This window comes from Lagopus muta, chromosome Z (assembly GCF_023343835.1).
Source record: "Lagopus muta isolate bLagMut1 chromosome Z, bLagMut1 primary, whole genome shotgun sequence".
NCBI lineage: Eukaryota > Metazoa > Chordata > Aves > Galliformes > Phasianidae > Lagopus > Lagopus muta.
In genome coordinates this window covers 61965002-61992647 of record NC_064472.1, presented here as the reverse complement: position 1 = coordinate 61992647, position 27646 = coordinate 61965002, and the positions used below count along the sequence as shown (strand labels likewise).

The following is a 27646-nucleotide window of genomic DNA, read 5'->3' as shown; positions in this document are numbered from 1 at the left end:
GTAAGATCTCCCCTGAGCCTCTTCTCCACACCAAACAATCCCAGTTTCCTCATCCGCTCCTCATAAGACTTGCAGTCCAGACCCTTCACTGCCCTTCTCTGGATACGCTCTATGGCCTCCATGTCTTTCTTGTGGTGAGGAACCTTCAGCAAGCATGGAGGTCCCTGGAGGTGAATAGGGAAACTTGATCTCTCTCCTGACTTTTCTTGACTCTTCTGCAACTGCGTATACATTAGGAAGTTCTGCTGGAGTTTCTTCTGCATCTCTAGCTTCATCATATTGATGCAGTTCTGCCAGTACTCTTTTAGGTGCCTGGATTTATGACTGAGGTTTCTAGTGCTCTTTTCCTCTAGAGGATTAGTGAATACTAGATGTCTATCTGCTTTGGATCACTGAAGAAAATCTCATACGTGAAATATCATTAAACAGGTCCCTAAAAACCTTTCTTTTTATCTGTTTATAATAATAATTATTGCTAATATGATCATAATATTTACTTTAATTCTTGTTTTTGAAAATTTTAGCTACCTTTCCATATCTAGGTTTGCAGTGGTAGATGTAAGCTGAATGTTTTGGACCTACAGAGTCTGTCAGAATATGGGGTTATTTTAATTTTCTGGATACAAAAAGCTAGGTTTTTTTGTTTGTGTGTGTGTGTGTGAACAGGCATTCAAGTAAATGGATGTTGTGGAGTTAAGCTACTTATCATTAGATTAGGACATTTGAACAGGGAGGCTTTGGGACTAGTTCCCACTGGTCATGTTCACGGTATCATACATCACAGCAGCAGTACTAACTGTTGCCTAATCACTAAGATCTGCCAGATGCAGGACTCGGGATAACAAAAATCACATTACCTAAAGTACTAGGTTAACTTCATTGTTTTCTGTGGTGAATGCTTGCTCATCCGTCCTACAACTCATGCCACATTTCCCCTGAGACTGCTCTTGTGCTCTCAGCCTCCTCAAAACTGCTGGTATTTTAAAGCAGACCTAGGAGACTTATTGGAAATTCCCAAGTTTTTTTTAGTCTCCACCAAGTACAGGTGTAAACAACATAGAAAAACTGCTTTTTGATATTAAGAGAAAACAAACCTCAAGCTTCATATAAGAAGTTTCCTTTCTTGCAAATATAGCAAAAAGGAATGAATTTAAGAGAAGCTTAGAAAAAGCACACTATCATCCTACTCGTAATTCGTGTCTTGGAGACAGAAGCTTCCTGGACTCACTCACACTTCTTTATAAATCACTCAAGATGAATTGTCTGATCACACCTTATAATTTAGGATTCAACTTTTTGCTTAGGAAGTATTATGAAAGTTACTGGAATGGTAAAGCTAGGAATCAGACCATGATAATTATAATACCTTGAGATAGGCAGGTAGGTGAGATTCCATCTGTTTTATCTGTGGAATGTACATCTGTATTCTGATTATCCCACAGTTAATTTGATGAAGTTCACATTCTGTTTCCCCAGCTAATCTGACTGTCCCAGCCACATTGAAATTAAAAATATTAGTGGTGCCTTCATATCCTTGAAGAATCCTGCTATATTAGAGAACAGATGCAATGCCAGACTAATGAGCACAGGCCCAGTGCCAGCCTGCTGTATGGAATTACCAGCAGCACACCATTTCTGGCAAGGATCGTGGAGCAAAGCATAAAGTGGCCCCTTCTCCATCTGACTGTGAGTACTTGGTCCTGTCCCCCCTCTTTCCTGTGGTCCAAAAATCATGCTGTCTGCACTTGGAGTCCTTCAGAATGTCTTTAACAAGCCATCCACTTTTCTAGAGAAATAGTAAGAGTGATACAGCACACTGCATGCTTTTTTCATTGCTGTTATATGTTGCTTGAAAAAGTATCCACCAAATCACTGCTTCTAAGAAGATGATTTAATTTTACAACAGTACTGTTTCCATCAAACATCTGCTTCTAACTGCAAGGACTCTCATGTTTCCTTTGGATATTCAGTCACAAAGGCATAGAAGTGGGTGCAGCCAGATCAAACACATATGGGGATCAGTTGTAAAAGCACGATTCTTTCAACATTTATTTAATTGAATTAATCAGCAACCAATGGCAAAACATTCTCTCTGCAGAGATCAGTAATTCTATGGAGGATGAAGGTCTAGAGGCTAGGGCAGAAGTTCAAGCTCTGGGGAGCAGGAGTTCATCTTTGCTCCCTCCAGCCCTCTGGAAAGGCACCGAGTGGCATGGAGGTGGCGGGGGAGCTAGCGATCCTTTGCTCCCACTCTGTCACAGCATTCTGCTGCTCAGGGGGTACTGTGGAAGACAGTCTAGTGACATTCAGAGGGACCCTCACACTTCACTGCAGTGACATATCTAGAGCAGAAAAGGACTTCTTCATAACCATTTCCAGACACTGTACACTGTCACATTCTTTAACATCAAATGATAGCTTACCACAGACATACAAACACACAAATGTGCAGATGTCTGTCTATACCAAGCTTCCCGCTGCTTTCTTAAGTATTTTTACATTGCAGGGTCTTAAGAATATTGAGAAATGCTGGAAAAGCTCAAATCAAATATTTAGTTAACTTCCTAATGGTTAAATTCAGTGGAAAACAAGCAATGAACATTTTCAAGCTTGTGGATGTTTGTGGTACAATATCTAAATAATGGCAACGCTTTCAATCCTCACTGCTAACCAGTGTTGCTTCATTATTATATATTATTGTTATTATATATAAAAAGCGTCTACTTTTTGGGAATATCACAAGTTCACATTATGATCTGAAAGTTGCTCCTTGAGTCAAAAATTGCAGTTACTTTTTTAAAAAAATTACCCTTTGCTATTTTACAGCAGTGACAACAGAGACTTGCACAGACATCTTTTGTCAGTCAGGTGTCAGATGCCAAAAATTAGTGAATATTCAAAGCTGCAGACTGTCTGTCTAACCCTTGCAGATACTGCCGAACAGTGCCTGCAAATCTGCACTTCAAACTAAGTAAGCTTATGGCAGCCCTAGAAAAAAATTAGATAAGTTTACTGGAGTGGAAAAAGCATAATCATTTGATAAATCTAGAAATTCTGCTACAGGCATAACCAGGACTGAAGCTGGTTACATGGGGCATTTCACTTAGTGGCACAAGTGGATGCCCACCAATATAATCCATAAGAGACACTGTTCTAGGTGGTCTTTTCAAGGGCTGTGATTGACACTGTTGGTTTTGGCAACGGAGTGCAGAGTGAGCTGGAGCAAGCACTTTGTATCAACATATCCCTGGCAATTTCCTCCTTAATTCCAAGCCACTGGCAATGCCTTAATACAGGGCACAGTGAGACAAGCGTTTATTGGGGTGAGCAAAGGAAAGGGAAACCTACTTTATGGAGGAGGCTAAAGGAGCTTGTCCTTGTCGGCCTGGCAAAACACAGCTGAGTAAAGATATAATTGCTGCCTATAAATATATCAGATAAAATGCCAGAGAAGAAAAAGAACATTATTTCAGCTGTAATTTAGGAACAGAATGCGTGGGGCCATAAATAAGTTCAAACTGGAAAATAAATAATTTTATGCTATATAAAATTTTCATGGTCTTCCCAAAGACCTTCCTATCTCAGAGGCGAGGCAAGAAACACGGCTAGCTTTAAGGTGGAATTGCTGTGCTCTGTGAGGACTCTGCTCAGAGTGTCGTGAGGCCCTGGCACAGCTGCCCAGAGAGCTGTGGGTGCCCCATCCCTGGAGGTGCTCAGGGCTGGGTTGGATGGGCAGCCTCAGCTGGGTGGGGGCAACCAGCCCATGGCAGGGGGTGGGAACTGAGTAAACTCTAAGGTCCCTTCCAACCCCAGCCATTCTGTGATTCTACGACTCCCTGGGATGAAGAGGAACTCTGACCATAGAGGAATGTGTTATGGTACAAGGTGATCCCTTTATACTTCTAGCCCTAAGTTTTTGCAAAGGCCTCAACTATAGCATGTTAATAATAACTGTGTGACAGACAGAAAAGTGGGTTTTTTTTCTGTCTATGGCAGGCCCAAACTCTTCTGACTGTATCATTAAAGACATGATCCACTGTATTTAAGCAGAGCTTCCTTACAGTCCGCACTCAACTATAAGCATGCTCTCAGTGCAAAAGGCCTTTCCCATCATTTTCTTTCTTCTGAAAGACTTCTTAAAACAGCTTCTACACATGGCTGGCTTAATGGCCTGACTTTTGCAATGCTCAGTTACATGGAAGGCTTGTCTGTGTCCACTGTGAGGTTTTATGTGTAAAATGTGAAGATGACATTTCTTCTGAAGGTATGAAGGGCAATGCAGACTTTCCACAATAATTCTTAACAATGCTTTTGAGATTTTAATTGATGTAAATATAAAGGAAAATAATAGCTCCATTTCCACTCTGGGCCACTCAGAGAATGGCACAGGATATTAAGTTGAGGAAACAAATACAATCAAAACACAGAAGGAAAGAAAAAAAAACCAAAACCAAACAACCACACAGGAACTCCTGAGCTCCTCCAAACGGTCTTGGTTTAATATTCTGATGAGGAACTAGTTGTAACCATCTGAGTAAATATCAGAAAATGTAAAATACAGATCTCGTTGCTGTGTGACACACAGACAGCAGAGGGGCAGTCCAACAAAGCAGCGTCTGACATGGAAGTGCATATGGAGCAGAGGTGTGTCACTGAATTTCTCCATGCAGAAAAAATGGCGCCCACTGACACTGAACCATGGATGTGAGCACAGTGAGGCTATGGGTGGTGTATTTCAGCAAAGTAACAGTGACAGTGGGTCACCTCTGATGGTGCAGGTTGTTAAGAGCATGGCATGCAGGTTCTTGTTCATTACTGATGAAAATACACACCTCATGGTGTGACCATTGAAAAACAGTGTTTTGTGTCTGATAATTTGCTCTCACAAGTAGTGTCGTTGTGCTCTTTGCTGTATTTTCCAGGGGAAAAAAAATAGGAGGCATTAGTTTCAGAGTGACATAACATAGAATTAACTGAACAATATGCAACCATCTAACGGAATCATAAGGCAGAACATATCCTGGTAGATACAATTCACTTAAGTTGTGCAAGCAAAACAGCTTGCAGAGTGTGCAGTTCACATATCTATTACAGGAACAAAGTACATCATATTTTAGTTTCAGATATATTCAGATGAATGAAGATGTGACTGAATAATCTATATCCAGGAAATACCTGCAGCCTGCATTACAAAATTAAGTTGCCACATAAGCACATATTAAGCAAAAGGATGTGTGGAAATCCACATTTAGCACAGACATGGGTTTAGTTCACACAGAGATACAGAGAATAAAAAGCCTGAGGATGCATTTCAGTTCATTGGAGTATAACACAAAACAGATCTCAAAAAATCAATGCAGTTTTTAATTGCACTGTCCTGACATCCTGACATGCTGGCTTTTTGGTCAGCTCTTCATGTAAATTAAAGCTGTGCAGATTTCATGGGGAAAATAAAATAAAATAAAATAAAATAAAAAAACCCACAGATTTTCTTCACAATCTCTGAATTAGGAAATTCTGTTAACAAAGGAAGCGTTTTGATTTGGATTATGTCAGACAAAGCAATACCCCTTCTTAGCCAATAGCAAGAATATCTGCATTACCACTAGGCTGAATGGGGATTTCAAAGATACCAAAGTAGGTTAGTTTAAATAAATGGCAAGCAGATAGAACTGGTATGTTTCGCAAGCACCACTCAACCGAGTTAATTGTAAGAATCAGCATTGCTACAGTCATCTCCATAGTAAAAGCAGGGCTTTCATTTGCCCTGTGATGTCCTCAGCATTATGCAGGCTGTTTGAGCTCCACAGCGGTAAACTCTGGTTCTCAAATCGCATTTGCAGAGGCTCTGAACGCCCTCCAGTCAGCGACATCCAACTCACACCCACACTTCCAAGAGAAGCATCACTTATCGTGGGGGGTTGTCATACCCTGAGGGATGGAAAGAACATTATAGGCTACAGATAGGGATCTCCTAGTAAGATCTCATACTTGTGCAACCTGAGATGTTGGAAAGGTGAGCCAGAGAAGGAATGCATTACTCCTGCTGTTTTATTTATTTCTTTATTTTAATATCTGTTATTTCCCTAAGTAATTACTGCAGACGATCCTTGGATGCCAGACAAGATTAACTTTTGCCCTGACATACTATAGCCGTTCTTAAGCAGTTTTTCAGTTAAAGCCTCACTGATGTTTTCACACCAGGTATTTGTCCTAGAGAGTACAGTGACAGACTGCTTGTCAAGACAACAGGAAAATTTCCACTGCAAGCTCTATTCATTGCAAACGGGGATGTGAGAACCGTGGCCTACAGTGAAGAACCGAACATCAGGGGAAACAACGCATTCCCAGTTGAAAGGGTTGCCTAAAAAGGATGGCTTTTCCCTTTGGTGTGCTAATGTACTTTGGTGTGCTTTTCCCCTTGGTTGTTGACATTAGCTTCCCTTGCCCCACAGGGAAGAAAAGCAAACAGGAGGATCTACAAAGGACTGCTCTGGAAAGTCAGTGCTTGCCTCTTCTCAGATACTCAGTCTGTACCATAGTATAACTGCAATTTCTCTGTCACATGTGCTAGCAGGCTGTTAAACAGCTTTGGTCCCCTTCTATGGCTTCCAAGGGCCTTAACATCCCTTAGGTACTGTGAACTAAAAACTATGAAATAAGCTATAATTCTGGTCTCTTTTTGACCCAGATTTCATCTCAGTGACTTGTACAAATTTTCCAAGCTTCAAAAACTGTGGAGCTCACAGGACATTGGAGCCTGCTCCAGTCACATGCCATTATGCCTGACTTGTGGGGTCAGCTCTGTTTCATTTCTTTCTCAGAGGCCAAATGCAGAGATTCACATCCAGATGTCAGAGCTGACAGTACAAATGCCATTTGTGAGGCTGTTTTGCTAGGGAAGGGTTCTTAAAGAGCCGCGTAGCATGGGGTAAAAAAAACCTCAAACACCCAAGCCCATGCCTGTGAAGATCCCCAAACACTAACCCCAGCAGAGCTCCACCTTCCAGCCTGAGGGCTGTGTAGCAAGAATCTGGGAGCCGCACTAACCTCTAATTGCATTGAATCTACTCTAGAAAAGGTTTGCTGATTTAGCTGGGACAGACTGAGCAATGCTCACATGTCGTCCCAACTAGACGTGCATAGAAGCAAAGAAAAGCCTCCAAACGTGTAATTAATGACAGTTTGGTGACAAAAATACACTGATACAGAAAGCAGAATCTTCTTTCTTTGGTGCAACTGCATCTACAATCTATGCTAAGTGCTCTGAAAGCAAGGCTTCCTATTTTATTGGCAGAGGCCAATATAATTGTGTTACAATCTTCATATCAGAAGTTGGTCATATGGAATTAGAGACTGAACCTTGTCACAAATATCCTGTTTCATTTTCTTGCCCTGTGACAGATGGCAGCAGAGGGGCAGTCTGAACTACTCCATGCAGAGAAACTGGCACCCAATGACATTCACCGATGCTTGCTGAACCAAACTGTGTTATTATGCTCTTTGTTGTGGTTTCAATGGAAATAAATAGAAGGCATTACTTTTGGAGTAATCTGTATATATTATATATGTGTTTATGTGCTTATATGCATTTCTCCATTTACATATATGCATATACGAATGTGCACATCTATGTGTGCATGTATATATGTGTAGATGAGCATTCAAAATTTGGTCATTAAACGTCTTTCATAAAACAAGATACATGTTGGCTGATATGATTGCACAAAAAAAAAAAGCTGGTAAATTAAACCAGAAAACCAGGATGGAGGAATACTGTCATCCTCTTTCTGGAGATACTGCATGAGAAAGGAATGAAATTAAAAAAAAATCTGCAGGAAAATAAGTTCTGTCTCTTATTTTTACACTTGAAATATCATGGCACATTACCTGCTCTGGAAAAAGAATGACTACTTATGCAGTTATAATGGATCCCAAGGAGAAAGTGGGCTCATACCCAAGTACGGTTAACTTGATGCTTTCTGGGATCAGAAACAGTCAGGATGGATTTCAGCAGGTCCCAGGCTTCCACTCCCACTCCTCCTCATGCCTGCATAGTGGTTAATTTGATTCTAAAGTGGGTTATTCATGTATGACATCTATTTTAACACTTGCATGGGGACTGCAGAGCCAAAGTGAGAAGAGTTTGTCATTTGAGGGGCTACTGCTAGTATTACAGCAAAGAATACTAAAGAAAATGTCATTGAAACAAGTAGAATATTAAAAAATGTGGTTTATCTGGCTGACAGCATAATAACCTTATAAAATCACCATGACTTTTTGGCCAATTTGAGGAATGGTTGCAATTTAAAAAGTACTTCCAGGAGTCTCAAAATGAAATTTTCTGAAAAGCATAAATGTAACCAATGAACTTCTTAATAGCCTAGCCTCACTAGAAATGTTGAAGACAGTAGAACTCTACTTCTATGAAATCAGGTCTCTGCCCTAATTAAATCTGACAAAGAGCACAGATAAAAAGCCTGCATTTAACAGACAAAATTTTGCACCTCTAACACAACTAGTAGATTGCACTACATGGAACTAATGTCTTTGAATACTGTTGTTTACATCTGTAATCTTTATGATCGAGGTATAGGCATGAGTCTGTTTTGCATAGAGCATAGAGCAAGGGCTGTTTTCCTTATACTTGCAGACTAAGTTGTGGCATTTAGCTCTAATCTCTGAAGTGCAAAGATGGAACAATTCCTGCCAGGAGATGCCACAGGCACTTTGCTCTCAAGGAGTCACAGCAACTCAGTTGGGCTTCAGGGGAATACTGTTTAAGAAATATGATATTTTCTATTGTGTGGGGAGGAGAGAGCAACTAAAGCAACAACACTTTTTTTTCTTTTTTTTCCCCCCCAGCGCCCTTGTTCTATAACAGCATGTGTGAGGAGCTGGGGAGGTGGAGAGGAATGCTCTATGGCTAAGAATCTGCTTCTAGGTGACCTTTACGTGAGTCAGCCAAGGGAACACATGAACTCTTCCTCAGTTGTAATGCTGCACGTACCAGTGCTATAGAAAGCAAATCATGCTTTGGTCTAGACTTTGGCTTCAGGAAGAACTGCAGGTTCCCAGTTCGAACAACTGGAGCAACAGAGAGAGATTACTAAAGTCTAGCGTCTGTATCCACAAATTTCCAGTCAACAAACCATGAGGTGTAAACAGGAGAATGTCTGCAAAAGGCTGCAGCTCCTGGAAGTGAGGTGAGAGTAAAATGAGAAAACAAAGAATTAAAGAAAGAATTGAAAATGTGCTATGTCTGAGCGACATTCCTTACAGCTACTATGTGAGTTTGTGGATGACCTCTATTTCATAACTGCGACATCAAAGGCTGTAGAGCCAGATCATAAAATCATATAATCATCTGAATTGGAAGGGACCTTTAAAGGTCATCCAGTCCAACTCTCCTGCAATGGACAGCTTGATAAAGTTGTTCTGTACTGCAGACTCCACGTCTGGAAGCAGTACTCCAGGTGAGGCCTCACCAGCGCAGACTAGGGGGGGGGGCAGAATCACCTCCTTTGACATGCAGACCATGCTTCTTTTGATGCAGCCCAGGATATGGTTGGCTTTCCAGGCTGTGAGGGCACACTGTCAACTCATGTCCAGTTTGCCATCTGCCAGTACCCCCAGGTCCTTTTTGGCAGTGCTGAGCTCCATCCTTTTGTTCCCCAGCTTATACTGATAATGAGGATTTCTGCAATCCACGTGCAATACCTCGCATTTGGCTCTGTTGAACCTCATGAGGTTCATCTGGGCTCACTGCTCAGCCTGTCTAGGTCTCTCTGGACCACACAGCTTGGTGTCATCTGCAAACTTGCTGACGGTGCACTCAGTCCCACTGTCAGTGTCACCGATGAAGATGTTGAAGAGTACCTACCAGTCCCTGTACTGACCCCTGAGGGACACAACTCATCACTGTTCTCCATCTGGACATTGAGACACTGACCACCACTCTGTGTATAATCTCGCAACCAGCTCCTTATCCATTGAAAAGTCTACCCATCAAATCCATATCTTTCCAATTTGTAGAAAAGGATATTATGGGGCCTTGCTGAAGTCCAGCTAGATGACATCAGTGGCTCTTCCTTGTAACTGATATTTATGCCATCATAAAAAGCCACTAAGTTGATCATGTAAGATTTGCCCTTGGTGAAGCCATGCTAGTTATCCCCTATCACCTCCCTGTCTTTCATGGGCTTTATCATAGCTTCCAGAAAGATCTGCTCCATGATACCCATGGCACAGTGGGGGGGCTGACAGGTCAGTAACTCCCTGGATCATCCTTTCTACGCTTCTTAAAAATGGGTGCACCTGACTTGCAAGGAATTTTCAAGTATAACTGGGAGTGGCAAAGAGACCCACACCAGCCAATTCCATCAGGACACTGGGATACATCTCATCAGGAATTAAGGATGTTCTGATTCCTCAGGCCGCCATGAACCTGATCTTTGCTTACAGTGAGAGGGGCATCCCTCCCCCAGTTCCATCATCTGAACTATCCACTTGAGGGCCATCACTAGTGAAGACTGAGGCAAAAAAGTTACTGAATACCTCAGTCTTCTCCCTGTCTGTTGTTACTGGATGCTATTTAGAGCTGAGAAATTCCCTTCATTTTTACTATAAAAGGACTGGCACACATATTTCATTAAGGATTTAAAACTGGTTATAAGAGAAGAAAAAAAAGTCTCCAACATCAGTCCTTACTGCAAACACCTCTGTTCAAATGTCTCAAATTAGATTTCGTTAGGAAAAAAAAAAGACACTGGCACACTCATAACCTAGCATACTTTCCACTATAAACTCATTCCTAGTGTAAACTCTGAATGTACAAGCTATAAATAGCACCTTGTCTACAACATAGACTTTAATTGTGTGCCCTGAATTCCAAAACAATTTTTAGACTTAAGCTGATTTCTTTCTTCACAATTTTTCATCACTCCTATCCTTTATTTACTATTTTTTTAACTTCTTAACAAAATTTCATTAGTCTTTAAATATTTTCCAAGCAGGAAATAAAAGATGTGCTTGCAGTGAAAGGCCTTGCATTTTCTTCTCACTGTGAAATACAATTTCTTCTTTTACCATAGCATAACCAATGGCAAATCCCAAAAGAACATCCAGAACTGCAGTCCAGTATCATGAACTCAATATTCAGCCTCCATGCTCACTTTGAACATTTTTTTCTATTAAGCACCTCCACTTTGTCTGCTGATTGTGATTTTATCTGAAGTACTTTTTTTTAGCTTTCTTCAAAGCCCTTCTTTCTCCCAGTGAAAATCTGCAACCATTCTCCAGTGTGCTTTCATTTGAATATTCGCCTCCAGCATAAGAAATGTTTTTCTTGTGTTTACTTGTTAAGAAAATGGAGGAAAAAATCAAACTACATGGAATAATCTAGAACACTTAGAATTAGATCCTCTGGATGTTCTGAAAGATACAAAGATACTAAATGGAAAAAAAAAAAAACCCACAAACAACAACAAAACAACCTAAAGTAAGCCTTTCTAGCTTGTATCAAGGTATTTCAGATTGCTAGTTTTCAACATTTTGCAGATATAAGGAGAGGACAATAGTATCTGTGTAGGCACATCTTTCACTTTGCTGTCCAACAGAAAAAAGGAAAAGTGATCTAACTTTTCTGAGTTAGTAAGAGAGTAATGGACACTGTCAAAGACAAGTATAGTTTGTTTTTTGCAAGCAAGAGCAATAGTTAAACAACATTGCCTGTACTTATCAGTCACTGAAGCTAAGAGTATGAGTTTCACATGTCATTCACATCTTACTGTAGTGATATGGTAGAAACTGAATAAATGTTTTCAGCAGTGCAAGTTAGCTGAGGCAATATCATGGCTAGAAACTATTTTCTATCAAAGCAGACCCTGATGGCATGTTACTTGTGGTCTCAAGGTAACTCTGAGCAGTGCCTCTTAGAAATACACAAGATGCAGTCATAGCGCAGGTGCTATAAAGGGAGAACGTCACCATCTGTATGTATTGAAGTATTTAGAATTCTCTGCACACTAGAGAAGTAGAGCTAATAAACAGCAGTTTCATTTCCTTTCTTTCAAAACTATCCTCCAGATTATAATCATAGAACGGCTTAGATTGGAAGGGACCTCAAGGATCATCAATCTTTTTAAGCTTTTACTTTAAAAAATACAAAGATCATTTTTAATTTCCTTTCTAGTTTTACCAGATGTCTTAACGCTAGTTGCCATCTCTGTAATACCATACAGGACACAGTAATGGAAAGCAGTGTGTAAGATCTGAACAGCTGTGAAGAAAACCGACATAATACGAACCTGAGCTGTGCAGCTCAGCGGTTCCTGCCTGAATCTGCTACATTGTGCATCATATCCACTCACAACGGGGATAGTCCTTAACTTTCCTGAAACCCCAAGGTCACAAATGTCCTCTCCCTGATGCTAAATCCCTCTATATCATATGTTATACAACCTAATTCTCTAAAATTCCTGACATTTTACAGCCCATTAAGTTCTGTGTTTAAAATCACACAATGTCTTGAGTTGGAAGGAACACTGAAGATCATTGAGCTCTAACCCCCTGCCATGAGCACGTTTTGCCACTCACCCAATGAGACAGCGCAGAGTCTCAACCTGGCCTTGAATGCCTCCAGGTATCCACAACCTCTCTGGGCAGCACCTCATCATTTTCTGAGTAAAGAATTTCTTTTTTTTTATCTAATCTAAATCTGCTCCCTTTCTGTTTAAAGCCATTACCTTTTTTTCTTATCACTACACTCCCTGACAGAGTCCCTTCTCATCTTTCTTGTAGGCACCCTTTACGTACTGGAAGACTGCAATAATGTCTCCCTAGAGCCTTCTTTTCTCCAAGCTAAAAAACTTCAACTCACACCTTCAGCCTTCCTTTTGCAGGAGAGATGCTCTCCAGCACTCTGATAATCTTTGTGGCTTCTTCTGGACCCATTTTCCTCATCTTTCTTGTTCTGGAGGCCCCAGATGTGATCTGTATCCTAGATGGAGCCTCATGAGGGCAGAGGTGAGAGGGACAATCCACCTCCCCTGCCCGACTGGCCACCCCTCTTTTGATGCAACCCAGGATGCAGCTGGCCTTCTGGGCTGCAAGTACAATTAGTCACTCCTTGAATCTTTAGAAAAGATCATTCACTCTAATAACTCAGTCCTTCCTTCAGCACTTGAAAGAATAAAACTGTGAGGACAATAGCAATCTGTCACCTCGCCTAAGGAGCTAAGATTGAGTACAAGACATTGATATGACATATGTTTGTGACCTCAAAATAAATTATTTTACCTGCTTTGAATATTCAATAAGATATATCTAAAAGTATTCCCATTAAGTTTATGAGTTTATAAATTAATCATTTCAGAATGAGTATATTATAAAGGGAGAATGAAGTCAGAAAGTAAAATCCAGTATTATTGGTCTCTGAGTTAATGAGCCAGAAGACATTATCATACGCAATCTTTACTGTAATTATTTACCATTTTTCAGGCAACTGTATTAACCTTTGGAAAAGTACACAATGGAAAGTTAAACTGGTATTTGCAACGAAGTATGAGCCAGATGTGCCTTACCTTCTTTATATGGAACAATAATCTCATTGCTCAAAGCATTCTGACCTGATTGTAAGTTGCCTTCCACTTTATGAACTCTATTCGTTTCTTTGCAATTTATCCTAGGGTGAATAATGGGGGTTCCCTTGTATTGAAAAAGATGCTAAAATGTTCACATCTAGTGGTATATAATTTTAATTGCTGCATGTATTTTACAAATATAAATTATTCTCTGTACCTATATTCACATTTACATTTCACTTTATTTACACGTATATATTTACATCTCCCTACTTTCTTGTAGTCTTTAACATGCAGCCATATCTTCTTTATTTGTAATAGTAGCTATCTGTCGTAGTAGGAAATTGCAGCCCTAAACTATATAAATACCAGAACTATTCCAGCTTCCAAAGAAATTGTTGCTTTGAGCTCAGTGAGTAGCTTGTTATTACTCAGTGTTGCAGAAATGCTCATAAACACCTTGGAAACCAGAAGTTTAGCATAAAGACAATTACATGGTATCATGTGAACAGCAGTCCATGACCTACATGCACTCTCCCTACACCTTCTCTGGTGTTCCTTCATTATAGTCACTCCCAAAGTCATTCGAGGTTGCCAGGATTTGATTGGCTTACAGAAAGACATGCATATATATATATATCCGTACTTTCTGGGATACTATTACAAGAAGAAATACATATGGCATAGCATTATGCCTTGCTCAACTGAACTGTCTGTATGGCCACATTTTAGAGGTGACTCTATACTATCAGATGAACTGATTTTGTTACCTACGGGAATTCATACCATCTCTGTGGAAAAGGTAGGCTTTACCAATGCATTTTTACAGACAGAGATGCACTCTGTGAAGCACTATGAAGCTCCCAGCTTATTCAAGGTCAGAAAGAAAATTAAATGAGATGAAAATACGTATTTCAAGCAGCAGTAAAATTTCTCTATAGTAAAAAGTCTTAACTAGTAAGTAATCTTTTTTAAGACATAACAACTAATATGTCTTCAGATACCTGAGTCTGAAACTGATGCTGTGTTACATTCCCCCTGCTAGTACATCAACTACAGCTCTCCCTTACACAGCAAGGAGTGAAAATGGCAATAAGAACTCCCTCCAACTCCTCTGTGGGCACTCCATTATGCACTGAGAAATTCTCAGTCTCAGTGGCAGGGAGATACAAACATTAAGATGCCGGTCTTCAGATTTTCAGTCAAGTTACCTGACTTGTAATCACAGTATTATTCCTGCAGCAGAAAAATGACTGTATCAAAAAATACAGCAAGCACAAATTTATCCCAAATAAATGCTTTGTGCATGTGAACTTTTGGCTAGGCTCTGCTCTTATTTCAATACAAAGGAAAAAAAAAGTCACAATCATAGACAAATCTGCTGGCTTATTCTACACTATCCATGCAATACATTACTTGGAATACATTTGAAGTCGTTTCAAGATTAAAGATAACACTTCAGAAGACTCTTCTAGCACTGAATCAACCATGAAGTACTCATTGCTTCCTGAGTCAATCTAGAGATGCTGATCAGTTCAGTTTTGGACAATTGCATTAAAGGTCAAAGCCAAGAGCAATTAAGGGCTGCATGACAGGAAATAGAAGTGCCAACTGAGAAACATAATGCAAATGAGCTTCACACTTCTTGTATGTTGCCTTTCTTTGCTTCCTTCTCTAGATTCAGCTAAACACAGATTGTTCAACATTTGACAGCAGTAGTTACCATGCACAGTAGGGGAGAGCTTCTTCCTTAAACACCTTTACTCATACTTGAGGTAAAGCAATATTGTACTTTTTTTCCTCTTTCTTCCCCTTTACTTTTGCCCTGCTTCCTCTTTCCTTAAATGACACCTGAAAATGCATCATTCTGTAGCATCTTCTCTTTCTTTATTCTTGTGCTTTTTGTATATCCAAACAGCCAAGAGAGAACTCATAGTTCACTTTTAAGTTAAGTCAATAATTATCAAGTTAAAAATAGCTAAGATTTGTACCATGTTTATAGAAAATACGTAACGAATGTAAGAGCATAAATCACAGAACCACAGAATAGCTGAGGCCTCTGGAGACTGTCCAGTGCAATCCCCCATTCCAGGATGGAGACATTACAACCTCACCAGACAACTTGGTCCAGTCTTCAGTCACCCTCACAGTTTTTCTTACATTGAATCAGAATTTCTTTGTATTTCAGTATGGATCCATTTCCTCTGAGATGAGAATACCACTTTCAGACTCATTAAGCCTAGTGATATAAAGAATTCTTCGACCAAATTGTGTGGTTAGGGCTCTACTAATTCACTTTAGGAGTCGATATTCAAGCTTTGTATTGCAAACACAGAAGTCAAAGAGGTTTCTCTTAGTGTAAATCAAGACTCTTATTTAATACAATGATTTCAAAGCTGATGATGTAATAAAACACACCTGCAAAATTTTATAGAAATTACCAGAATTTGCTGTTATGCTTTCTAGGACATCTGCTGTGTTTAAGCTTCCATGACAGAGAAATATGAACAAAATCCCCCTTGAGGCAAAACCACATACATTTTCTTAGTGCTAAATTGTCCTTACTAAAGTCTGGGAGGAGCTGGTAAGTCTGTAAAGCACCTTCAAGATATCATCTCTTCATAAAACGAACATGAGCATCCTAAAACTATTAGAATAGAGATGCAGCTGTTAACTAACAGAGTTCTATTTGTCCTGATGTTCAAATTTACTGTACATTGAACAATAACTGAATTTGCCAAACTTGAACTATAAAATAGGAAAATTCTCGCTTCTGCTTTTCCTCTGGAGAACAAAGACTATGTATTTATAAATTTCTCTGAAGCAGACACAATGGGATTGACTCCACTTCCAAAACAGCCATTGCCACAGGTGGCATTTGTGTGGGCTTTGAAGACAGAAACCCAAAATTTATTGAACTAATTTTATTATCCAGTAGCTTTGGGTCATCGGTTTATTCAGTCTTGATACAAGAAATATGCTACATTATCTGTTTGGTGTCAAAGGAATTCAGAGATGGTGTGCTTCCATACTGGAGATTCTCAGCTCCCTCTCTTCAGATACATTTATTAGGGTGAGTTCTTGTCCTCCTATATGTGCACCCGATCTGTAAGATTTCATTTTACTTCAATGCGATACTCTCTTGGCTGTTGGCATTAATATTAAATATATATATATAAATGACTATCGTTATCTACAGAAGGAAGGGTGTTTCCTGAGATGACTATTTTGTACACTGCAAGTCTTAGAAATATAGATCTGCTCAAACTCATACTCAACTGGAAATAAAAAGTCATATTTTCACAATATAAAGTCAAGAAAAGACCAGAGTCCAAACAAACAATTGCAGTAATTCAGTAATGGTGCACTTCTCAGATAAAATAATAGAATTTACATCTATCATCAAATGCACCAGAAATTATGTAAGTCACTCTTGCCACATGACTTGAGAGGATCTAAGTCTCCAGTGCCAGAAAAAAATGCTTGTGCATTAACAGTTTTTTCTATGAATGAGGTATCTGATAGGCAACTATTATTTCTTGGTAAGGTTCTATTCAATTCACACTTTTTGCATATTTTGTTCCATATTTCTTGAAATACAGTAAATCTAAAGTTTCTATCAATCTGATATTCAATAAGTGGATTACTGTGATACACAGTAGCGAGAACATCTTTTTTTACTTCACTAGCTGAGGTTTTTCTGTTCTTTATTTCAAGTTGTGTTACCTAAATTATCATTTTGCTTAATTTATTACTTTCTTTTGTTGGTCTATACAGCTCTGAAGATGCAGCAACTGACACTGGGAACAAGCTCAAATGGGACCTTACACTTTATTCAGCCAACCACATTGTTTTGTTCCTGCCTGAGTTCACCACATGGTGTTTATTGAAAAGGGTTTTTTTTTTTGTTTTTTTTCTTTTTCTTCCCTCCAATGAGGCAAAACCATTCAAAGCATAACTTCCAAAATACAGTAAGCTCTCCAGTTTTATGTTGTCTAACAACTTAAGTGTATTTTCAATTCTGTTATCCAGGTAACTAATGAAAATACCAAAGAGTACCAAAACTGAGTAACCCTGGCAAAATCCTATTGGGTAAGTGCTTCTGTTTTTACAGTAAGCTATTGATTTTCTAACTCGTTTTGAAAACATGCCACACAAGTTTCATCAAGACAGTACCTTCCTGGCTTTATTCATGAAGATGTCACACATCCAACTAACATTCTCCCATCCTACTACGGAATGCCCTATTGGATTTGAAAGATTTTCGTGTTGTCTGTTTTGATTAGAGTGGAATGTACATTAAAACACAGATGCAGTCAGATACAGAGCTTGCTTTTGAAAATTTAATACTTGCATGCTTGTCTTAGCTGCTCATGAGGTAAAGAGAAAGAAATGCTTGGAAACTAGATGTAACAACCCATTGCCTGAAAGACCAGACAGTGACATTAAAAAGAACCTTAAGAGGCACATCAACAAATGTTTCGTTACAATTTTGATTTACTTGAGAAATTCTTGATGAAAAATTACATATTTTTTCCTGCTTGATTTCCCAGGATGTATCATTACTTATTTAAATGCACTGTTCCTTTTGCTGCCATACATACATTCAGCTTCTACCTGCTCAGAGCACCTGTGTTGAAAGACTCATAGCCTCTGCAGCATGTAGTGCTTCTGTCTCCTACTACGTGCTCAGTAATGCGACCACATTACCCCAAACCAGCAGTCACACAAACATGCCATGGTAGGCACCATTTACCAAATGAATGACTCTGAATTTTAAGCTTCCTGCCCTGAATAGATTTCAAACAGATTACAACGACTTATCAAATGTTTTATTCAATATTTAAAGCCACTGTAGGCTGTAGTTACATTTATCAATATTAACAGCTGAATTACCATCCTCTTTAGTTACCATTTTACATGGGCAAAATCTGAAAAATATTTGATCAGTATCTTCACTGTGTCCTATCAGTTCTTGACTTGCAAGAGATGAACATTTAGTCTCCAAAAGACATCAGAATAATGTGACATGATACATGTGACCAAACATACCACCACGTGCACAGCCAAACACACTGTCACCTCGTGAATATAATTTTTATTTCAGTAGTCAGGCACACCACTGAAAATATGCTCAAACAAGAAGGAAATGTTGCAATGAGCTTTCCCCATTTTAGCCAGCATTTTTGTATATACTTAATATTATACATACATATATATAGCATAATTTTTAAGTACTCAGGGTTGGGTTTTTCATTTGTTTTATAATATGTTTATAGAACATAACAACCAACACATAGACATTTTGGGGTGTTGGCACATATTTTTTTAAATATTAGTAAATAGATGAACAGTCATTAAGTTCCTACTGCAAGTTTTGAGAAGATTTTTCTTTTTTATCGATGACAAGCTTTGTCCTACATTGAACTTGTGGTTCTTTGACACAGAGATTTCGGGGGTACAAGCCTTGATTCCTCCACTCCCTGTAAATATGTGCTATTTTTCTTAAAAGGACACTTTACCGACATCAACTAAATACTGAAGTTTATAATAAACACATTTGCAGGCTAGGAGTTTTGTGCACTGCCTTTATTCCCTGAGCCCTATCTGAGTTGCCATTGATATGTGTGATTTACTGATGTATGTAAAGATTCTTAAATATTGTTTTGCTGGATCAGAATCTAACAGCACAGTGGTATTGTAACCATGCCTTGCATATAAGATCTTCTAAAACAGAAGCACCAAGCACTGATTGCCACTTACTAAAGGAACAATGAATCATCGGTACTGAAATAATTGAGGGTAGTAACCTGTATGGGAAGAACTACAAATGACCAACGACCTGCCATTGTAGGGAAAAAATACTAAAAAAAATAGTAAAAATAAATAAATGGTATTTGCATGAGATGGCAGTTTACTTCACAGCATAATGCACAAACATTTACTGATACAATGCAGATGACATGGCATCCAGACAACATTTGTTTTCTACTGCCTAGATTTCTTCCAAACACATTTATAACCTGTCTCAATTGCCCATATGTTCTTTGTAAGCTGTATGCATTTGAAGTAATTAGGGAATATTATTAATGGAAAACTGTCTCAAGACAATGGCCTTCTGCTGCGAGACAAATGCCACGATGACATTTTTTGAAGCAGGAGGCATATATCCAGTCACATTCTTCTGGTCTTGTGACTTCATTTCTATAATGCCAGACAATTAATGATGTTTATCCTACCATGGCATCGCATCTGATGTGCCCTGCTCTAGGAAATGTCTTGGGCTATACGTGACGATGACTCTAGCAGAAAGTGCAGTTCTGGGAGGGATTTCTGCCTTGCAACACTCTGGATTTGGTTCCCAGTTGCAGCTCCTGTGACTCACAGTACCAAGCCAGGCAGAGTTAAACAAAATGGTAGCTACCTTATGAAGCATGGCATCAAATCAATCAGGCTATTTGTTGCTGTGGTATTTTACCTTCCAAGGCTTTCATTTGTAGACCGCCTAATTAATGGAAAGGTGGAGCTCCGTTTCGCTTTGGCCATTAACTCATGCATCATACTAGCAACGTCCTATAGCATTATTTTATGTAACTCTTAATAAATGTTTTCAGAGTAGTCAGTGGAGTCTTCATACAGATAACTGCTCTGAGATTTCTTAATGCATCTTTTAAATGTTTGTTTTCAGAGCCATTGATCATGTTCAGGATTTCCGCTCTGTTGTACTAATTGAAAAAAAAACAACTGAAAAAAAAAAAAGCATTCTCAAAGCTAAGTAAATGAGAAGGACATGAAAACTGTTCGTTCTGCTAAGTGTGGACTTGCCATTTGATTTATTGTTCAGACAGTGATGAAAATCGGGAAGGAGTGAAGCACAGGGAGCTACATTTTGCCAATTATTTTAATACATCTTTGCCACAGCAGCCATTGTGCCATATTCTTACTTGAATAATGTAAGATGAGAACAATAGATGTTTCACTGCTTTTAGGTGCCTGGGAGATGACTGTAGCAGGAGCTTTGATGGTGGTGAAATCACATAAGCTGGTCACACAACATAAACAGTTACAAAGTACATCCAGATTGATGTATGCTTGCTTAAAATCTTGTCATTTCACTGGATCCTTTAGAGTTATGATTATATTATTGACAGCGCCTGACAGTAGACAGAACGTCTACTACACAATAAACAGTGCAGTGGACCAAAGGGCAATTTTCATTTCTCTTTACCATTCCAAGAGTTAAGTGTGTGTGAGGTCCAAAGAAGGTGGAGATAAATGACATGCATAGGAAAAGAAGATGGAGAGGGGTTTTGACCTTTCATTGAGTATCAGAAATAATCTGACATTTGCTTTGTCCATGCCTATCATTGACAACACACTTGAAAACAAAACAAGAGGAAGCTTAACAACAGCACATCCCACATGATAACAGAGTTTTGGAAGGAGTTTTGAAATCCTTACTGCCAAACACAGATTATTCTGCCACAATATTTACAATATTTGTGCAAAAACCTTTTTGCTTCCTCCAGTAACAGCTTGGTATGTCAAACTGTTAATTTTCAGATATTTAATACTGAATGATTTAACAACTCTTCATAAACAGATACCAGTGACAAATTACATCAAATAAACCCCAAACTGAATTTTAGCAGATATAACAGGCGCCTAGAAAGAAACTATTGAAAATGTGTTTTTCTTTTTTTTTTTCTTTCCTTTAAGTTAGCCGATAGCTTTTCATGGTAAAACTGAATAAAACTAACCACTTAGAATTAAATTGCACTTGGATTAGTTACAGATGTTCAGGATTAAAATACATATGTATTTGGAAAAACTATTCTCAGTATCCACTAGGTGGCACACAGTGACCGCCTTAAGGTCACCTTATCTCCACAAAACCTCCCATTCATACAGCAGATAAAGAACTGCATTATTAATTTATACCACTGCATCCACTCTACACCTAATATTTGTTTAGCCAGCTGTTTCCTCTAATCCTCCTTAAACGCTATTGATTGAAATCCTGAGTATATTCAGACTTTTTTCCCCAAAGAACATTTTGTAACCTACAAATTACAAGCTACCTTTTCAAGCCCAGTACTGTATCCTACAGTTACTAACAGTGGAGACAGAATGTCTAATACTTCCTCACAAGCAACAGAAGCAGCTTGTAATATGAAAATGATTTTTTTCCCCCCTCATCTGTACTTTTCATTTTTAGGGAGTTTTAAGTAATGAAATACACTGTCAGGCTCACTATGAAATCTAGAAATGCAAAGTATTTTAAATTCCAAGGGTAGTTTAACCACTGCTTCAGTGCAACAGCAAATCAAAAGCTGTTGAAAAAGAAATTATTAATTTCAATACTCACTCTTTAATCCTTGCACAAAAATGGAAAACTTTCAGTACATTTAAATCTGAGTAATTACAAAGTCACCCTTCCCTTGAAGACCTCAATCACTTTTTAAGCTTGGTCAATATTATTTCCTGTCTTTTACTGAGGGGCTGGGAGGTTAAGTGACTTGATTAACTAAATATTGATACCAGCTCTTTTGGCTCCGTACTGTGACCAACAGTGAACAACTATATTTCATTTGCTCACACTTCAGCATAAAATCAGAGACTGACGAGTTCTCAGTGCAGCAGACAATGCTTTTCTTGCTCTTTCACAAATTATAAAAACAAAGGTGCACTGCAGCATGACAGAATCACCACCCTTTTCTGAAGTCTCTCTCCCAGAACCCCAAACCTTTGTACTACCATAATTACTCTTCCTGTTTTTTAGAAGTTGCTAGTTGTTTTAGCCTTACTAACTGAAAATGAGAGGAAACTGAACACTAGGCTCATAAGGAAAGTGTGCTTTACCGTGAATTACACTGGCAGTCATGTCTCTGAATAGGACACTGCTATAGATAACACTTCTTCATAATGACATGGACGTTTTTCTCTTTCTCATTAGAATGTTCTTGAAGGTTATTAGAAAAACTGGCCTTCTGGCACATTTTCAGAGCAGGCCAGGAGTGTCTTGATTATTACCTTCACAGATTTATTATTCAACTCGGAAAATCTGCTCTTTAACAAACAAATTTTTTCTTTTTGCTTTGACTGCTGTGTTTAAAACATCACAAATTAACCTTTTTCTTTCTTTTCCCTTCTGCTTTTATTTCTTCTTTCAAATTTCTCTTTTGTGCTTGTTACTAACTTTAATACAGGTAAGTATACACAGGTTAGGTTCTCAACACATTCAGAGCAACTCCACTTAGCTGTTCTCTACAGGAGTTGAAGGTCTGCCACCAGTAGATATGAGAAACCAAGGAAGCATGAGCTGTCTTTGTAGCACAAGGATTTGGCATTCTGTGTGACACTCGTTGGTGCGAGAATGGTAACTACTGGTTGTCTCTGGAGGAGGAACTGGTAATAATTTTCCTGTTTATGGTGCATTTCTCTATATTCTATAAATGCTCAATCTTCAGAAAGCGTTTACTCAGTGGGTGTGTATTGGTTACACAGACTTCTTGCACCTATGCTTTCAGGTGCCATGTTTCTTAACATTTTCCTAAAAAAACCCAATAGGTCTCTTTCTGTATTTAAACACTAGAATAGTCTTGCTAATCATTAACACAAACTCATAATTGTCAGTAATTCATAGGATTCTCCTGTACACAGCCAGTTTTCCAGAGCCTCCAGCAGGAGTTATATCAATTCATGACATCACAAAATATATAGGGAAATATATTCTGATCTGAAAGATCCAAACAGTAATTAATCTTCCTTTCTAATGATAACAACAGATCTCTTTAATTTAAACCTGTAAATGCATTCCATCTAAACGTGCCACACAAGCTGTCATGCTATGAAAAACATTTTGATTGACTCCTTTACAGGTATTTGATCAAGAAGCAAACAAACAGGCAGTGAGATGATAAAGTTATCATAGTGATTGACCAGCTAACTTGTAGATAGCTACACATTCATAATGTGTAGCTATGTCTCTGCCATCCAATCCATATGAATGAGTCGAGACACAGAAACCTGTGCCAAATGTTGCTCAGGCTTTTCTCTGATAAAAAATAATAATAATCAATAAATAGACAAATACAACTTCAGCATGTAATTTATCACATCTTATCAAAATCTTTCTCCTTCCAAATGGAAAGTCTGCACTTTACACAAATCCACTTCCAGCCATTGAGATTCTTGTTCAGTTCAGCGTCCTCCTGTTCTTGCATTCTAAAAACTTCTAAAAGCATCTAACAGGGAGGAGAAATTCTACAAGAAAGACAAATCTCTGTGAAATGTATAATCCCACAGGAGGAAGCTGTAGAGCAGAAGTATACAACTTTTGTATTTCAGAATCTGCAGTTGCAATATGATCTCTCCTTTGGTAACACAGAGCACTTAAACACACCGAACTTAGTCAGTTTCAATTCGTCTTTCACCCTCTCCCCCCCTTAGCTGCCAAACAAGATTGCTTGAAAGTCCTTTCAGTACAGCCCTGCAGCTGATGCTATAGTTGCTTACTGCGTCCCCATCTGACTCAAAGCAATAAAGGAGCAAAAACCTTTCCCCAAAGTTTGATTATTTCTTTACCTTGTGTGGAGCTCCCGAGTCAAGATGCTCTCAGAACTCTCCAACAGTTTGAAACAGGACAGCGAAGTGCAGAGGAAGTTTATGGTGCTCACCTTAAGTTGGCGTGTGCGTGTGTGTGCCTATGTCCCGAGTGTCTCTTTGTGGCTCTGGGTGGCAGAGGACCTGATTCAGGGAAAAGAGAGCCACTTTCTCACCGAGAGGAAAAGAAAAGCAACACGTCATAAGTTAAGTACGCCTCCAAGATGTCTTAATTACAGCTCAACGTGCTTTCCATTCAAACCCCAGGAATGAGAGGAAAAAATAAACCCACACACGCGGTCTGTCTCACTCACTCACACACAGAGCGTCCCAGCACGCTGCCCTGTCCTGCTAGGTCCCTGCCCCAGCCTCCTTGTCCCCCAGCTTCTGCCCTCCCAGAGCTGCACCTAAAAAAGCTCTGCATTGCATACCAGATCCAAGCTAAAAAAAAAAAAAAAAGTTTTCCTCATGAAGGGATCATTGAATTTAGGGTGTGGGACACCCTGAGAAACGTGATACTTCTGACCACTTGCCTCTGCTCGCTTGCAACCGCCCCCCTCTTATTTGCCCCCACCCTGCCATTAGCTCCAAGGGTGGGAACGTGGTGGTTTCAGACAGGGGAGAAAGTGATGCATGAAAGGCGGGGGTGTGCAGGGGTAGAAACAGCTGGACCTGACAGGATCCCCTTGTGCTTTTGTTTTACCCCAACTTCCAATTGAGCTATTAATCCAAGAACATTGTCCGGCTTCTCTCATCACACCCCAATTACAGAGTGTGCCTTGCTCACCGAACTAGCACCACACAGCCCTCAACTTCAGCAGCTTCTGTCCCTGAGTATCTCTTAACACCACCTCAAGTTAAACTGGTCCTCCATCACTAAAAACCTACGGATTGGGGTGCATTTCACATCAGGAGACACAGAGCACTCCAAAACATTCAGCTAAAATATAAACAGCATTTGCCTGGAACCCCCTAAATCACACAGCATGCAAAGTGAACACATTAAACTTAGTCTCTTAAAACTACAGACAAAGGTGCTGTAGTAGCTTTGTTGCTAAATGTGATCATAATAATTATAAAAAAGACCAGCCCTGCAACCCCCCCCCAAAAACAAACAAACAAACAAACAAACAAACAAACAAAAAAACAGTCTTGGTGCTTTGGTGATGTACTAATGTGTGGCAAATTGGGACACAAATAATGTTATCTATATTGAATACAAATGTTGCAGCTTTTTGTTTTGTTTGAAAAAAATACACTTCTTGATGCTTGATCCTCCAACAAGAAGTAAAAAATTTATGTACAATTTCTCAACTTCTAAATTCTGCTAGATTAGAAAACCCAGGTAACCCAGGCAACTTGGTCTTGCAGATTCATTTCATCCCATTCTCCTTCTTTCACAAATGCTAAATGGAAGCGTGTAGCTGTGTTACATCCACTGCAAGTCTCTAACATCATTTTTCAGCCCGGACCCTGCTAGGCTTTTATCATTGTGGGTGTCAAACTCTCAGCCTGCACCATCAAAAGAGGCTGCAGCTCATCAATCCTCCCTGATCAGGAAATGCCAGAGCCTGCACATCCTGGTGCAAAAACACTCCTGACGCCGCTGGTTCTACCAGAGTCACCACACAGGGGTCAACCACTGCTGTGTCTAATCAGCGACTTCACAGTGGATCTCATTTAAAAATAATAACAAAAAAGGAAAAAAAAAAAAAAAACAAAAAAACCAGGAAAAAAAGGAATTCTGCCTAGATATATGAAGGCAGTTATGCATAGCTATTGGTGAGTCATTTCAGTACTTAAACGGGGCTTACAAATGAGGTGGAAGGCAACTGCAGATAGTGTTAGTACAAGGGGGAGTGGCTTTAAACTAAAAGGATGGAGATTTAGATTAGGGGAGATGAGGATGAAATGCTTCGCTCAGAGGGTGGTGAGGCCCTGGCACAGCTGCCGGCAGAGCTGTGGTGCCCCATCCCTGGAGGCACTCAGGGTGGGGCCCTGGGCAGCCCGAGCTGGGGGTGCAACCTGCCCGTGGCAGGGCTTGGAGCTGGTGGGCTTTAAGCTCTCTCCCAACCCCAAGCCATTCTGTGATTCCGTGGTAACAGTAACACACGTTCACACGGCAAGGCTAAGAGCTGTCGCGACCGGGCTGCCCCGGAGCCCTTCGCCTCGTGCCGGACAGGAGGCCCAGACGCAGCCGGGCTGGGGGAAAGCACGGCGGAGAACTCCCTCACACACCGGCCCTGAGGCGGACCCGGGCCGCGCCGCCCGAACAAAGAGACGTTTCTTCGCGGCGGCGGGCGGCCGCACCGCCCCGCTGCTCCCCGCCTCCTGCCAGCGGCCTCCGCCGGGGAGGAAGCGGCCTCATATTTCAATAACAGAGGGGGCTTTGATGGGGCACGGAAAGAAAACACACCCCCGGCAGCAGGGCGAAGGAGGGAGAGGCAAGGCGAGAGGCGGTGCGGTGCGTAGCCTTCCCTCCCCTTCGCGGAGGGATTCGGGGTTAGCGGCTCGGTAGTTGGGCGGCGTGGAGCCGTCTGGGCTCGCTCCGTCCCAGCTTTCCCTGCAGGTGTGGCCCGCTTTCCGTGGTTGGTGGTGGGACTGAGGGCCCCGCCGAGAGAAGCGCGGAGGCAGTGAGCCGCAGTGCGCATTGCTGAGTTTTACCGCTCTGCCTTCGGATGTGCCCACTTCCAGCCCTTCTCATTTGGTTGTTCGTTGTTTTTTTTTTTCTTCTGCAGTACACAACATGAAAGGCCTTTTATTTATTTATTTTTTCCTTATTTCTCTCCACTTTTTCTTCCTCGTGTTAATAAACAGAATACTTACAAATTTAAAAAGGCCATGCCAGTTGCAGCACTGAAAGGGCTGAAGAAATAAATATGTGGGGAAAGCCACGGCATGTGTTTGTAGTGATGTTTCTTTTCAAATACCAGAGATTTTCAGAGTGATGCTTAGTAAGTTCCAGCTGAAGAGCAGTTCCACACGCAGGTCATCGCTCTATGCATTCATTGCCCTTGGGAAACATAAGTAACTACAGGATTGTGTCTATAATGCTCATGAAGGATGTTACATTTGCTTTCTTCTAAGCATAGTTTAGATTTTTTCCCCCACTAATATCTGATCATGAAAGCATGCACAATGAAAGCTATTTACTTTAACCTAGCCCAGATAAGATGAACGGATGTTATGTTTGCCCTTACCTTGGAGCAGTGTAATGACAGGCAACTTCATAGTCCTACTGATTATTTTTCATAGCACCTCAGATCACATCAATAACTTTAAAAAACGTTCAATACCATTGTTCCAAAGATCTTGATTTTTTTTTTTTTTAAGTATATATGCAAGGGTGGTATTTTTTGCAAAAGCAAATACTCAAATTCACAGGGCTGTTTTAGAAAATAATTTGGAAATCTCACTGTCACTACTTAAAATTGACTATATTCTAAGATCTGAGAAGA

General features: G+C 39.9%; 1 protein-coding gene across 2 annotated transcripts in view; it reads right to left on the bottom strand.

Annotated features, from left to right (window-relative positions):
- HAPLN1 (hyaluronan and proteoglycan link protein 1) overlaps nt 1-24484 on the bottom strand; it is a 69321-nt gene extending 44837 nt beyond the window's left edge. The window contains exon 1 of one of the 2 annotated variants that reach the window (XM_048932256.1): nt 24171-24484. The gene's annotated coding sequence lies outside the window, so the exon portion shown is untranslated. The remainder of the gene's footprint in view (nt 1-24170) is intronic. The other variant, XM_048932257.1, reaches the window with a different exon arrangement.
- Between the last annotated feature and the right edge of the window lie 3162 nt (nt 24485-27646).